Genomic DNA, 16,952 nt, shown 5'->3' with positions numbered 1-16,952 from the left:
TATTGCTTGGTTCATGACATGTATTTCTGGAAAGAGCGCTCGAGAGTGTTTGAGCGTACATGAAGAAAGAGGGGAAGTGCAGTTACAAGTACAAGGGAGGAACTTTTTAAAAGGATAAAGCAAAAATATGAAGAGCAGCATGTGGATTAAAGTTATAGCTGGCTATAAGGAGGAGAAAAGTTTAAAGACTCTGTTTCAGGATATGGAATTGTCCCCAGTGGAAAACATCAGAATTAAGTTATTTGGATATACAAACTGCTTTTTGAAGTGTGTATTAAAGAAGTCACAACTATCCTCTGTCAACCTTCTGCCTTGCCATATCCTGTCCCCATTCACATTTCTGTGATTTCTGTGTGTAAGATTACTATGTGTCAGATTGATTCTGTAGATAAATAAAAAAAAATAAGCTGCCTTCATTGATGGTTAAGATCATACATTGGAGGGGAAAAAACAGAAAAAGAGAGGCAATACTTGTATAGAACCTCTGATTCAGTCTATAGGGAAATTAAGGCAAGGCTTAAGACAAGACTTTTGTCAAAGAAATTAAATCTTGTTCTAGGTGCTGATCTTTAATATTTTATGAAAATAGTTTTCAGCTGAGATCATCTTATTTGTAAGGGTCTAAAATATATTAACCCTTTTGCATCCTTGAGGACAAAAAAAGAAGTACAACTCCCATAGTTCACAGGCATTGTTGTTCCATGGAAAAGCATAAACTCAACCTGCAATAGAGGAAGAAATTGTGCGATGTTCTTGCAGATAGCAGAAACAGTGCCCTTCAAATGCTTTGAATTGTTGTATCATTTACATTTTGTTTGTTTGTGATGCTTTTCATAATTTTCATACAATATACCACACGATGCTATTGAGAAGAAGTAAAATTTATGTGAGATGAAAAGAAGTGCTTTACTGCCAGTGTGCAGCTTTTAGCCTTGACTTGTTATAAAGCTAAGAGACAATTTAACATTCGGGATGGGGAGAGAAACGGGATTACCTAAGGGATACTGTTGTTGAGGAGAGTGTAATTTTACTGTCAGATATGCTTGGACTTATTTTTGTCAGAGTAATTTGCAGTAATCTATGGGTTATTTGTGCTCTGATTTTCTCAAAAGTACTGTGATGTGTTTCTTGAGACCTATCGTACAGTTTGAGTTAACGTATGTCTTAGACTGTACCTGCCTTGCAAGTTCTGTAGCCTCCCTTGCCAGTCATAGAAGGGCGCACTGACATTTGTGGACTTGTTGGGACCACTTGCAAAGCAGAGTGCTGCTCTTTAATTCGGGTGGGAATGAGTGCTCATAGCACTCACTGCTATTCTGCACGGGTAAGAGCACTCTCATCCTGGTTTTCAGTTTCTCTTGTTTATAGAGGTATTGTACTTGTTGCTTTCAATACTGTTCTTTTTTTCCCGCTTCTTTTTTCTGTCAAGTGATTAATTAGGCTATGGATTTATTTCAGGAAGTCTAATAAACTGTCTATACTTTGTGCATATGTAAGTTATGAGAATGTAATGGCTATGAACCTACATAGTACAAAATACATGTATCAATTTTAATATTGCTCTAATTTTAAATTAGCAAAAGGTCCTTCCCTATCCCCCCACCCCCCCCCTTGGAAACTATGCTTCATGGCTTAATCAGTCTGTCACTTAAATAAGGATACCATTTAAATTATTGCGGTTGTATTAAATCCCATTCATTTGTATGTTTTATGTATTTTGTAGGCATATTTTTAAACATCTATCGCAAATACATTTTACAATTCTAGTTGAAAATTACTTTTTGTGTTTCTGTAATGATCCCCTTGAGGTTATTTTTGCATAAATCCTTTCTTCTATTTTCAGATACAGATCTGTTTTACAGTAGAGAAAAAAGCATTTGTAGCAAAAAATGGAAATTAATTTTTTTACATTAAAAAAATCCTCTGTGGGACCTAATTTCTGAAATACGATGATCAGAGGCACTCTTTTTTTAAAGAGCTAGTAATTTGTATATTTTATTATAATTACAAATTCCTTTTTATAACAAAAATATGCAACTGCTATCAGTTCTTTTACAGTGTTCATTGTAGATATCTGAAGAGGGATATTTTCTGTACAGCTTATAAATTTGTCATGGACAATTTTCTGTTAAGCATAATAATGGATTCCTTGAGTACTTATACCTCAGAGGAGCCTGAATAGGCATTTGTTGCAATTTCTATTAAGTTTTAGTGGTTCTGTTTTTATGTATTTCATTTGACTTACTATGTAGTTCTCTCTTCTGCCCCTCTTTTTATCCGTGTTGAGACATCACAGGAAGTTCTTACTAAACTTTGGCAAAAAATTGATTCTTGAAATTCATGACCTTCATTTTATATTGTACTAATTTGTGAAAGGGTACACCATTGCATGCTGATTTATGATAACTTTTATTGAATTTGAGTACATTTTCATGGGTATTCCATAATTTCATGCATTTTTGTTATGGAACATAACTTACCAACAAATGCTGCTTTGCGGTAAGTTTGCCAGTCAATATCTCTGACTTAATGGCTTCAGATAAGGTTGAAGGGAGCTGATACTAGTTTTTACTTTAAAATATTGGAAAAACAGGATATAATTTGTTAAAATTTTAATTAGTTTTTATTTATTTAATGCTTTGATGCCTTCCAAGTTATGTGTAGAGTCTCAGGAACATGATAAAGTAGAATTCCTCTGACCAACCATGCCATTAGTGTAGGATTTACTTTGTAGAGTTGCATGTCACCATAATGCTACGCTATCACTCCCAGGTTGGAGTGGAAATCTGAATTCTGGTAATTAGTCCACTTCACCTATTGCCTGGTTGAGCGTTAGCCAGTCTCTAAGTTTAAGGAATTGATATAATTTAACGTACAAGTTTAAGACTATGTTAGGAGGAATGCTGTTCTCAGTGACCTTATTAGTATATGCCAGTGTTAATTTATTTAGAGAGAGAGGTTTTAATGGAGAATTTTTATCTGCTTCAGTAAGAAATTATTTGTGTTGATTGGCTTTAAAAGATTCACAGGCAGTACAGTTTTTTTAAATAGTTTCAATGTCTGAGAATTTCTACGTGTTTGATTCTGGATCCTACTACTTGCTGAATTATAACTCCTTATGGAATTGTCATGTCTCTTTTTGGCCTGGACATAATGATTTTAGGATTTTTTTTTTTTTTTTTAAATAGAGGGTTTTTCTTATGGAATAGAAGTCAAAACTTCCTCCCTCACTTCTTTTGGTCCGTAATGATTTTGTTGTGAACTATCACAAAGTACATTATTCAAGGAAAATTATTGTAGAACTTCTCAGAAGGAAGGCAACCTATGGCAAACTTTGTAAGATCTTTTTACAGGATCCACTTTTTTCCCTAACCTATTTATTAAAAGGGTAACATGAAAACAAGAACCATAATGCTTGCCTGTATCTTAGATGCCTGTCTTGCAATACACATTTTTCATAACAAAGGTTATTCATATTTTAGAATGTAACATGCTTCGTCCAATGCAGCCCCACTGGCCTCCTGGACATAACTAACACAGATGAACCCAGAGAACCAGTACAGACCAGAAGGGGCTCGCAAAGGCTCAATCAGTAAAGCACACTAAGCAGTGGTAGAATGCTGTTACAGAACCCTCATTTAATCTATATAGTTTTTGGAAACATAGAAAATACTACCAGAAGACGAGCCAGAGAACGTTCCACTGTATACTGCATCAGTAATCTCATGAAGACATATTTAGGAAAATTAGATTGGGATGAACATTTTAATTTTTCTGTGCACTAACTCAAATGAAAATTGTGAGTTGCTCTAAATTCTGAAAGATAACTTTTGAAGATGTTCCACATTTAAAATTTTCTGGGCACTTTCTTTGTATTAGATTTGATTTTTTAGCTCTAATTACTTGCTAATATTCTTTGTAAACCATTTTTCTAATTGATAAAAACCATAATGGATTTGACATGCATTGTTATTCACCGTTGAATTCATTCCTAGGATGGCATTTACAGCATGCACGTTTTCTGGGAAACATGTCTTTTCCTTTAAATATTGGTGTGCTTTAAAGGAGGAAAGCTGGAAAATGGAAGGCAGATGTCCACTGTGATGTATTGCTGGCCTGGTACCAAAAGATGCTGACTGTCCCATGTCAAGGCATTGTGTACATCACAGAATCAGTCCCCTAGCTGATCGTGGTGAGACATAATACATCACTTTCATGAGAAGATTGAACTACTGCTGTTGGTATAGGATAGAATGTTTTTCTGATATGCTGCTGAAACACTGTATTCTGCTGTGTAGCATTTTGAAAATACTATACATCGGTACGCACCATTTAGATTTGTGCATGTGAACTTGTATACAGTTTAAATGCATGTAGTATCACATTTTCTAGTAAAGTTACTAGAGGAATAAAAGAAAAATTTGCTGGGCCTATTCTTCACTTAGCTTTTTATTTTTAACAAATGAAAAATACGTAGAGCAGTTGTCATTTGTTAAAGTGTAGCAGAAAGAGCGAAACAGGCCAGTGGATGCTTCATCAAGAACGCTCATTCAGAATGATGAATGTGGCTAAACACACATTTGTTCGTAAAACTTGCAGAGTGGATGAGCATCATTAAGCATGAGGAATAGGTGCAGCACGCTGAGAAGAGAGTGGAGCAAACAGATGTTGTGAATTTTCGCAGACATCCTTCATCCACCAGTCCATCATTAATATGGTTGAAGGTGATCCTTTCTTTTTATTTAATAAGCACAAACAAAGTGTGTGTGCTGTAATACTGCTGAACACACTTTTTCCAGAGGTAGTAGGGTTTAGATAGAAGGCTACTAAAATGCAGATAGATTTACTGTTATCGCATGGTGATAACGTGTCAACCTCATGAGCTTGCACCTATGGTTTGACACAGCCATTTTCTTTCCTCTCTGAGTCCCTTTATTTGACAAGCTTCCCAGTATAAAGGTCTGAATGTGCGAAGGATGCCCCAAAAATCCATTTGATCTGTGGAATTAACCTTTTTGATGGTTTAAGTGCTAACGCTGATTTGTTGCTTCTCTGTTCGTGTGAGAAAATTCCTTTATATAGTTTCATCTTTCCAGGAATTTCTTAAATTTTCAGTATTGGATGTTAATTGTAATGTATATGTCTGCATCAGATTTTAAATCCTGATGTTCAAAAGGTTTGAAGGGGTGCATTTTATCTTTACCATACTCTTTTAAAATTGTTCTGAATTTTTAATACTTCTGCAATGATGAACTGTTACATTAAGGTATCTTTCAAGTCTACTTTTACAAGTAGCTAACAATCTTCTTTTCATGATGAAGAGCTGCTTTTGAGGTGGTCATTTACATCTATAAAATGCTTATTCTTATCAAAGTTTTTTTATGTACTAGTTTTTTCATGTTAATTATTAGTCACTTATGTAAAAATGAGTGCAGCCTTTCACAGCAATAGATGTGCTCTTGTAAACAAAATGGTGCTTAAAGGTTTTCCCATGTATTTGCACAACCTCTACTTCTGATGTTCCTGCTAGATTCCTGGGAATTTTCCTATGTGTGCTTAGCCTTGCACAACAAGTGTGTTCAAGCTATTCACATGTGTGAATTTATGCAAGTACAGAAAATTGTTTACAGGACTACATCTTAAGTGAAAGTTGCAGGAAGATGACCTTGAAACAAGGTGAGGAGAGAGCAAAAATGTGGGAAAAACATGATTTTTGAAGTACCATAACTATGAGAGGTGATACAGCGATCAGTCATATGTTTCTCTGTGTAAAGGCATACTTCCCCTCTATAGACATGTCCCAGAATGGAAATGATCCTCTTTAATGTATTTTGCACCAGCAAATTAATAGTAAGTCAAGCAATCTTAATTATCTCTCCACAGAGTAGAAGGAGAAGGGGAGAGAAACAATAACTTGATAGTGCCACTTACTCTAATTTGTTCATCTCCATGTTTTGTAATATTAATTATAATTTTCTTTGTTAAATTTTTGATGGCTTTTGAAGCGTTAGTGAAGATGTTGCATAGAAATATTATTACGGAATATTATGCTAACCGTGTTAAATTCCTCTCATTAGGGAGAAACTGAACAATCTGTCATATCTTTTCTGAGGTTAATACAAATAGGTGATTTGTACCAGAGGCAAGGTCTTTAGCAAGAAAGCCCAAGAGCCCTTTTTGGTTCTGCAGACTTTTGAATTTTGCAATATAGAACTTCTAAAACCACTTTAATTTCCCCCCCCCCCCCATTTTTATTTTACAAAGTTTATTTGTCTTTTGCAAGGTACACAGGGTTTGATTTTTTTGTTTCATTGCTTAGTTATGAAAAAACTATCATAGATTCTTCTTAGCCTGAAGATTTTTATCATTAAAGAGAGATCAACCTGGTGTCCTTGTTAATATTATACCTTTCTGTGCTTTGATTTCAAGCAACTATTATTGCCTAGTCAGATTGCCAGGCTTTGCCAGTTGCTGTGCTAAATTGCTTTCCTAAAAAGAGACTTTCACTGCAGTAGTGCGCTGTGCTTGTGGCCACTTCTGCTAGCATATTTTTAGTCTCCTGGCTGGGAAGGACGTACAAACTGATCTTTTATATCTGGAGAGAAGGAATGCTTGTAGGCTTGGGGGCTGGTGGATATTCTTCTTGAATACCAGCCTGTGTCAATGACCTGAGTAAAATGTCACAGGTTTTGAATTATGACCTATTTCTAAAAGTTTGCTTTAATAGGCAAAACCTTTGGCAAGTTGAGAACATAGGCCTGTTGTTACAGGCTGCGCATGAATGTGAACTTGGGGCTAGAGAATGAGCCCGACAGGCTAAGTAGAGGCAATACTGATATACCGAAAGCGGTAATTTTTTTCACTGACAGAGTCGTAGTATGCAAGATTGTTTTTTATTCAGTGTACCATTTTAGGAGACTTAAGTAAAGAAGAGTTTCGAGGTTGAAAGTCAGGAGGTAAGAATTAATTCAGGATGGCGGTAGATACTCTCGCGCTCTCTCTCAAACTAAATGACTTGAAGGAACTGAATTGCAGTTATGAATTCTGAGATATTGCATTCGGTACTGCCCTAATTTTATCCCATAATGTTTTTCCTAATATTTGTTGTGTATTCCTTTTTTGGAGCTTAAATTTACAATTAGATTAATTTTGGTTGGCTTTAGGATTTGTGATACAGAGAGAAGAATACAATTCTTGAGTTCCATCAAAGTTAATGCCAAACTACCACACTAAAACAGTTCTTCAATAAATTTTAAGTACTGAAATAACATACAAATAAGAGCTCCTGGAATACTCTGAGGTGTAAGTACGCCTGTCAAGTCTAAATCCTTTTCCTGATAGATTAACGGTTCCCCCAGTAATGTGAACCTTTATCAGTAATGTGCAAATTTACAAGGAAATGATTGGATCAGCAGCCTGTATAGGTTGACACCAGTCTGAACGTTGCATGCCAGCTCCAACGTTTGTGATACAAAACGATGTGTGTGCATGCGTAGAGATAATCTTCCTGCGTGGGGGTATTGTGTATGTTCCAGCAGCTTTCTCTTTAGTTAATGGGGTGAGTGCTGGCATGTGTGCATGTGCTGATACTAAACCAGGGGAATCGTATGCAAATTGTGGTGATGGTGGATCACATCTTTCCCAGCCTGAAGAAAACGCTAGCATGGAAGTTTCAATTCCTAATTCTAGAGCTGTTATTTTTACCCCGTAGGGAAGGTATCTAAACTTTCTATGCAGGATTCTTTTTTTGTTAAGAGGGGAATAATGATACTGGCTGACTTGAGAAGAGGTAAGAGAGGACAGATATATTAACTAACCTTAACTAACGGGGGCCACAAAGTGTTGTGCAAATGCAAGCGAGAAGATTACTGTTTAGTAATAAGAAAAACTTTCAAATTATGGTAAAGGGAATCGAGGATATGCACTGTTTCTCCTTCAAAATCAGTATCAGGATATTTGGAGTACAAGCTATCACTATTATGTTAAATTGTGCTACCTACAACATAAGCTAAAGCTGCCAGTTTTTATAAACAACTGAAGACAGAAAGGGTTTACTAAGAATAATGTTGAAGCCCAAAAGAATCCTGCAGCCTATAAATCTTAATAGAGGTTCTAAGATTCCAATGGGCTGCATGTGTCTCTTTTACCCAACCTCACTCCATCTTGGCTCCCCTGTGATGACTGCAATTTTCTTGAAACAGAGGCACAGTGACTTGAATTTACTTGTGGCACTATTTGCCTACAAACAGGAATACATGCATATAACCTATGCAAATCAATAAAAGCATGTCAAGACCCCTTAGATCGCAGTACTCTGCTAAAATGCAATTTATCATGCTGCAAATGAGAGTAAGAGACTAGGTAACAAATAGTGTCTGATCATTTAACTAGCACCTGTTGTCATGCATTTGAAAACTGCATTTTTCATTTGATGTACAGTAAATTGCATTTTCATATATATTGAATGGAAGGGGGGACTTGGGGATGTACATGTGCAGGATTTTATGAACAATGGAAGTTTTACAGCTGCTTGCTTGAAGAGGTCATATCGGAGTCTAAAAATCTATTTGTTCAGTTGTTGGGAATGCAAAATATCTCTAGCTATTTAGAGAGAAAAATATAAAAAGAAAAGTTTCAATGCTAATTCATAGCATTGATAAATGTATAATTACTAAAAAATGTTTTAAAAAAAAAAATCTACATCAGACAGCAGTTTTTTATTTATTCTAAGAATTCTAACATTCCTCCCCATGGTACCCCCTTCTTTAAGACTGTTCTGTTTGTGATTTTGTTTGTTTGTTTTAATTGGGAGTTTTACAATCGATTGCAAACAGTAACTTCAGATATGTGTATGTAAGGGAAATGTCTAAAGAGTTTGGAGATTATACTAGTGTGCAAAGGTAAGAGATGGATTTCAGTCTTGAAGCATATCCCTTTACAGAATACCTAAAAAATTTGTTGGCTAGTATAAAACTTGTTGCTTTTGCTGAGATGAATCCAGTTATGGTTTGTGGTGGATCTTTTACTTCATTAAGACATGGTCTTGGAGACACAGAGAAAGTATGTATGGCAATTTCAGGGCCATAAAGATCTTATCCCCTGGACTAAGGGCTTTGCAAATGTTCATGGATTTTGCTGCCACAGTTGAAGTAATCTAATCTTTGGAGCATTTTCCCCATATATCTCTGTTTTTAATGTTACATAGTTCAGTTCTTGGACTTAGTGGACATATTCATGTAGGTATCATCATTTCGTTCAGCACAGAAAATATTCTCTCTTTATTTTACCCAATACCTAGGCCATTTCTCACACCTTTGTCTTGCGCTGTTATTCTTTGTGCATTAAGGAATTTAGTTTCTTGGAAAACTAGTGTGGGTTTTTTTTTTTTTTTTAGGTTCACGTGACTTATTAAATAGGTCTGCTTGAGAGTTTCACTTAGGATTTTCATAAATTATGAATCCTTTTTATATTGTCTGTCCAAATGAGAGATTCAGGAGACTTCACTTGCTCAATATTTGTGACAGATTAATTAAACTTCTTTTATGTAATAAGCACATGATGCAAATGCTACTAAGATCCTGATCTTTTACTGTCCTGCCATTTTCACATTAGTACTAGTATCCACTATATTAACTAATTACTATAGATTAAGGTTTTTTTTTCATCCTATCTGAATGTTGGCCTAGTGCTGGCTATAGAAATGGGTTTCTGAAGTGTATGAGCAGTTTTATATGTCCTAGAACATTCGTGAATTCTGTCTGAGTTGAAAAGTTGAAAATTTGAAAACAAACAATAGAACAAAAAAAATTCTCCTCTGTGTCCTGCAAGGAAAACTGTATACACAAGAATGTTTTTCATAATATTATGTTTTAAGGATTTGGTGGGCTGTAATCAGACTGAAGGCTAATTTTTTTACTTCCATTAAAAACAAAATCCTATTTGCAGATTTCTTTGATATACATCCTTTTTTGTAAAAATGCATTTGTTAGTAGAAAAATGAGATTATATCCTTACTGATGAAAATGCAGATATTTGAATAGTCCTAGGAGGTTTTAATGTCCGGACAATTTTTAGTAACAGTAGTAGAAGTGACTGAATTTTGGTAAGTTAGGTGTAAATGCTTATTTGAGAAAAACCCTTTTAATGCTTATTAACAGCAAAGAAAATGCAAGCAGTGTAAAGACGAACTGGTTTGCAGTGTTTCAGCTTGATTTTACTAGCAATGAAATGTAAATTGTGTTATGGTGCAGAAAACTATGCCAAGTCATGGGTTTTATTTCAGATCATTAGTATGATGAGCATGTTGTGTTTATGTGAACAAACCTTTGATGAACAATAATCTGAATGGCTACTTAGTAATTTCAATCAGTTTGTAATTATTGTTTGGCAACAAAAATACCAGTTTCGTCCAATAAAACTGGTAGCCTTATATAATTATTTTCGTAATTCTTTCCTTCTAGATTCTTGCCATGGTGTCATGTGGTAGTACGGTTATTCAGCTTTTACTTTTCTAATTTTAATGTCCCATTGGGTTGACCTCAGACTGTGGGCAAATATATATGGGAATCGCCCTTTGCACACTGTAGGGCATACGTACATGCTTGAAATAAAAAACCCGTTTTAGATAGCGTGGGGGTGCTCCAGGAATGAACGCTTTATTTGAAAATAATTTTAAAAGCCTTGGATATCTTTGATTTTGCACATTTAAACTTCAGGTTTGTTTAAGGAGGAATGGATGATATTTTCAGGAAGACTGCCACAAGTGTGTGTGGAGGCCCCAAGGAATCGTTTTCTGTATCTCTCTAGATTTAATGTTTTATTTCTTTTCCCCCCACCTATGCTTAGCATTTAAAACTTGGATAAAACAGAGCAGAGACTATTGCCCTGTTAGGAGAAGGTACAAAACTATTACTTGGTATGTGCCAGTGCCATTCTGGTAAATTACTGGCTGTGTACTTCACCTGAGTTTTAGAAAGGTCATGTACCTACACCAAAAAACTGAAATCCTGTCTGAAGCGCTTCACACAAGGTGAGCTCTGTAGAAAGCCCCCAGGAAATTGGAGGATAAATGCATGTCAAAGTGCAAAGGTGTAAAAATATTGAAATGAGGTTTTTGTGCTCTGTTCACCAAGAGCAAAATAGGCAACTGATTTTCTTCTTTTTTTCCTTATGGGAGGATTTTTTTTTTTCACCCCAAATGATTGAATATGATTTGGTATTATTACTTGCTGATAAAACTCCATTTTTGTATGTTTAAGTTTCAGTCTGATCTATTTTCTTGTGTCTAGAATACATTCAAATAGTTTTAAAATGAGAAATATGCCAGCTAGGATTGTTTTGGTGCGAAGATTTCCATTTAGTTAGCAGAGAGAAAGAGAGAGAGAATTTTTTAAATAAAGCGTCTTTGAACTGCTTGCAGAAGGAATGGAAAACACATATTTTAAATATTTTGACATAGGAGGTCAGATGGAAAGTGTTCCATTTTATTGTTTCAATGTTTCATATTTATTTTCTATCTGTGCAGTCTGCCCCATTTTAAAACTTCTCTAAAAAGTAGTAGTTCTTGCAACTAGCCCTACAATATTCATTTGTAATACCGAGCAAATGCTGTGACTTTGCCAGCTGTGCTTCTTTTTAGTGTAGAAGGCCCCAAACTATTCTTGATACTTGTTCTGAAGATAAATTAGTGGCTTCTAAATAATGCAGTGAACCCTAATTCTCTTTGATTAGTAGCCAGTTAGATGATAGCGACCCATTGAAATTGGTCATCAGCATAAATAATGAGTGAATGAACTGATAAAATGCAAAGTCACCGGCCATCATAAATCAAATGAAATCCACTTTCTCTGGAAGTCACTGAAATTAGAAGTCCATGCTCCTATTAATTATTTTGCCTTCTGAAGACGACAGTGTTATAAATCAGCCTTGAAAGGCACTTCACTTAGGAAGCTGAAAGAGTAAGACTGCCTGCAAATTGTTTTGTATACGCACCTAATTGTTTCTTAAGTAACCCACCTTTTGCAGTATGACTGCTGAAAAGCAGAAAGTGCACCCAAAAGTGTAGATTAATGAAAGCAGCAGATATTGCTGTAAGAAAATTATTTGGTCAGAATAATGGCTGTGCCCTCCGCATTGGTCAGTCTGAAGCTGAACCTACTGTTCTTGTTAGGCAGGGTTCCTCCTGTCAGTTTGGGCTCGAGGTGATTCTCATTTATTAGCTAGATATAATTGCATGATAATAAAAAACTTGTTAATAAAAAAGTCTGAGGCAAGAAAAAAATGGGCATGCAGACTAGTTTAGTTCAAAATTGCACTGTGCATTTGTCTAAATAACATACTGCAAAAATTTGGAATGGCAGGTGAATGTTTCCTGCAGAAAATGTATACATATTTCTGTAGTACTTTATATCTGTCTATGTCAATACATTTATTTATGTGTATATTTATATATGAAGACATATATATGTTTTTTTTTTTAAAAAAAAAGACCATGCTTTCTCTGAAGTAATTGAACACTCCTTGCACAGTATTTTAGTTTTTCTTTGTTGTGCTGGAACTTCCTTGTGTGTATCATCTGATTATGCCCAAAATGTGTCTTCATTCATACCACCAGTCATTTAATAAATACAAGTAAACCTGCTTGGAATCAGAGAGAAGGTGAATGGTCACAGAACTTTCCTTGGAAAATGTAGAACAAGGGCATTACTGTCTAGGATGTTAGTTTATACTTCCAGCTTTTCATGTCTTCTCTGATCTAAACTGATTATAGATGTTGAGGCGATATGGAAAACAGATTATAATGGCTAGGTGAGAAAGACTGAAAGGAAAAGGTTAAAAAAAAAAGCATAAAACTATATATGACAGAGAAAAACAGGGAGAAGAGCATGTATGTATTTAAGAAAATATATATAAATGATATAAAAGTATAGTATAGTAAAAGGTTAGACTCTGTACCAGGCTCTTACCTCATGTACGCTTATCTGATTTTATGTCAATACATGATCTGTGTACTAGAGAACCAATTATGGAGAGAGTAAGATATATAAATATGTATTCTGCAGGAATTCTACCTCTGCACAAAAGATGTGACTTCATGTTATTGTCTACTAAGGCATCACAAAACATATACTATGATTACTTATGCCTGTACAACTCTCTGCTTACTTATACATATTATCTGTGGAAAAACTGGATGGGAAACAGAGTTGAACGTTTTTGCAGTTTCCCACAAATGCTTTGACACTCCTGGAATATGAAAATCATTTAAACTGCAGTGTTCTACACTCCTCTCTTCTGACTTTATTTATTTATACATACCTATATGGTATACCATGGTTTTTTCCTATTTAAAAAACAATGTCAGTTTCAATGGTAATTTTCATTTGCAGTTCAGCATGGTGGATCCTTCCGCTTATGAATAGATCTGGTAACTAGATAGGTTTTTGTATGGTTTTTAGCTGTTTGTGCACATTGAAAAAGCACCAAAATGCAAGGCAACAGAACTGGAGTTTGCACTTCTGAAAATGCCTATCTCCTTATTCCTGAAGATTAGACTTTCTCATGTTGGATTTGCACATGAATTCTTATTTCATAGGCATTAATAAACACTTCTGGTTAATCGATACACTTAAAATGCTAAAAATATTCCTTATTCCAGGAATTTGTTGAATTCTGAAACTTTGTCCAAATGGGACTAGAGTTCCTGTAGACCAGACAGGGTTGGCTAATAGAAGGACTGTCTTAGGAATTTGCAAATGTTTATTCAATTCACGATCTAAATACATCTAAAGGTTTGTTTGTCATATGGCAGTGCTTCAATTTCTGATACCTTGTAACTTGTACGCTGTTGAGACATACCTTCAGTACCATGGATCAACTGTAAAGCTCTGCACTTCCACTCCATTCTAAAGTATACAGTTTACAGCATCGCCAACCCCAAAATTGCAAGAGATTAAAGCATGCAGATACAGCTGATGGAAACAGCAGTACCATTAAACTACTGGTACAAAGAAAGTAATATTACTCTTCCCAAAAGTTTTGAGCCATGTGAGCTCTGGAGGCTCTAAAGAGAATAAATGCTTCTCTTTGAGTTAAAAATGTGAAGGAGAACAATCTGCATGAAGCCACCAGTTTTTTCAAAAAATTTCTGTCTCTTCTTATGCAAATTAGAAACATTTTTCACTGTTCTCAGCCAAAACAAAATAAATTGGGTGACCTATGGAGGAATGAAGTTATTAGCAGGTACAGTAAAAACTTCTTTATCTACTGACACGTAGTAATGTTTTTAAGTGGTTTTTGCTTAAGTATGTTACACATTGCTAAATGAAAGAGAATGCTTTTAGAATCTGGATCAGTCGAAATTCAGGTCACTTATGAATTTGTCTGCAAACTCTGCTAGTGGGCAAGGCTATCTTTGAGATTTGAACTTTCAGTTTTATCATCCAGTATGTTTCTACGATTATTTATAATCTAGTGATGATGAAAGGCTATTAGAGCATAAAAAAGTTCTTTGCTGAGAAAATGCAAGCAACTATACATAAGCAATTACTGTGGTAATTGAATTACTTATTTTAAAAAGAAACTTAAGTTGCATTAGATTTGCTTGGACAAAGATATTTGATTCGTATGTCAGTACTAATTAGCAATGGGTGAGTGTAGGGAGCAGTCCAATAACTGGTTGAAAATGTCAGTCCTAAGGCATCATTATAGATACCTCTTTCACACCTTCCCTGAAGTGGTCTGGTGTCAGTGTTTCTTATTTTTGATTGTCGGTGTCATTATTTTTGAGTGCAGGGCCTGCTGTGAAGATTTCCCTTTACTTAGATGTACTTTAGATGAATTTGTGTTCATATTTTACAGACTTGTGTATAAGTTAATAATTAAAAGAAGCAAAGTTGTGTCTCTACTGAAAAAGCATTAGTCCCCATGCGGTTTTAGAAGGTACCCTATTTTGATTGCATTGATCCACTTAACCAGTCCTGTATGTCCTATATGTTATTTGATAGAAGGTGCAACTGAAAAGTCTCCGACTTGCTTCTGTCGTTCCTCATTAGAAAAGAGATGATCCTTAGAAGTAAATTGCTGTCTTATGCTTTGATACAAGATGATGAATTTGATTCTCTTGCTAACCTCAAGAACAGTTACTTAACCTGTGTAGTGGTTTTTGTTGCAAGGCAAATTTGATAAGTGTTTAAGCAGTTCCACTGTGGTCTCTGGAAGAGAAAGGCAATGTAAAGAGAAATCTAGAAGATGGCAAGACCTACACAACTCTTCAGGTCAACAACAGTAAATGTTGGCTGAGAGCGGAAAATAATTTTTTTCCCAACTATAGGAGGAAGCTTAAGTAAACAATTAAGTAATTTCCTGACTATGGGAGTAAGGTTTCAGTGTAAGGCTTCCCAACGAGACACTGACAAATAAGTAAAGCGGAATCTACCGGAAAGTTTTTAATAGTTGTATTGAAAAGAGAATATCCAAATTTGGACATTGTGGAAGTGTCTGATGACAGTATTACTAACTAGTCTGAGACACAAATGGCTAACACTGCTAATCCTCTTTACATTGCAGAAGTAAGTGACACTGAGCCACAGAGTACTTGAAAAAGAACTCATGCTATAGCAGAGGAGCCCTCAGGGTGTAATGCAAAGGACAGTCAGTTGTTTGACTTAATGTTTAATTCTGGCCGTAATAATTAATCTCTAGATTGAATGTCTATTTACTGACTTTTAAAGGTGTCTATAATATGGAAGCGTGGTCTTCCCTACTCAGCTTTTTGAGATGCCTTGTTTTAAGAAGTGTATAGAAACTTTTGTTCATTGCCTAGGATATAATTTATTTCAGAGAGATGTGTTTGAATGCTTGTGGATTAAAGATTGAAAATAAACAGGCATTGGCTACAGTATCACGGTGTGTATTTGATTGCACAGCCATTCTAGTAAAAACTCTCTATCTTTGTATCTCTATAAATAGTACATAACCTTGATGATCAACAGAAGTGACTATTTTAAGACTGGTCCCCAAGCCAAGTGGAAAGGCTTTTGCTTCCATGCTGATAACCCTAAGTGGTGTAGGCAAACCAAGAGAAAAATGTTGACCTGCATTCTTCTTGTATCAGCTGTTCTAATGCCATCTTGTGCCTATTAACGGAATTACTAAGACTTGTTTCTACCAGGGCGCCATGGGTGTCAGTTGGTGAAACAACATGGTAAGGAAATGTAAAAGACTGAGCAAAAATCCAGTTCTGAGACTTAGGACAGGTTTTGATTAGTATATGCTGTAATATCTTGTACTCTTGTGGGCTGTTTGTGGTTTATGTGCTTTATTAGTCTTTATAGTGCTAATACGCTTTAAGGATCCTCAAAACTTGTTACAAATTGAATCGGGGACAGAGCTTGAAATAAAACTGGCATTTGTTGAGTCTGCACTATGTTCTGCTATTGTAGCTGTTGTGCATACATACCACTTCATGTTTTCAAAACAGCAGCTAAAATAGATTTAGTATTGCAGCACAGGAAATCTACCCCTGTAACCTGTAGTTAAATACTTGATATAAATTCTCAGATGTTATTAAGAAAATATGCGCTGTCATGAATTGCTTTTCAAAACATCTGCCTTTTCTAAAAATTTTGAATTTATACAATATTCCCCGCCTGCTCTTGGAGATATTCTTTCAAACAGTATCTCCGAATTGTCCATTCAAAGAGCTGAACGCATACTTTCATTTTACTTTATATGCTAATTAATAATGTAATTTGATTTGTTATTTTTTGAGGAAGAAACTGTTGTATGCTCTCGACAGTTGGGTAGAAAACCAAAATAAAAATAACATGAAACTTTGATGGAGTGAATAAGGAGTTAAGTTTCTTATAATTTTTCTGGTTTGATCCTTGGTTTAAAAAAATAAAAAATAAAAAAGCCTGCATGTAAATATATTTTTATGTATGCTAAGCGTA

The 16,952-nt window shown here is 35.2% G+C and overlaps 1 protein-coding gene across 1 annotated transcript in view; it reads left to right on the top strand.

Moving 5' to 3' along the window:
• LRMDA (leucine rich melanocyte differentiation associated) overlaps positions 1 to 16,952 on the top strand; it is a 686,193-nt gene that overhangs the window by 239,562 nt on the left and 429,679 nt on the right. The gene's annotated exons all lie outside the window — the stretch shown is intronic.

This window comes from Calonectris borealis, chromosome 7 (genome assembly GCF_964195595.1).
Source record: "Calonectris borealis chromosome 7, bCalBor7.hap1.2, whole genome shotgun sequence".
Taxonomy (NCBI): Eukaryota; Metazoa; Chordata; class Aves; order Procellariiformes; family Procellariidae; genus Calonectris; species Calonectris borealis.
This window is presented reverse-complemented; position numbering and strand designations above follow the sequence as displayed.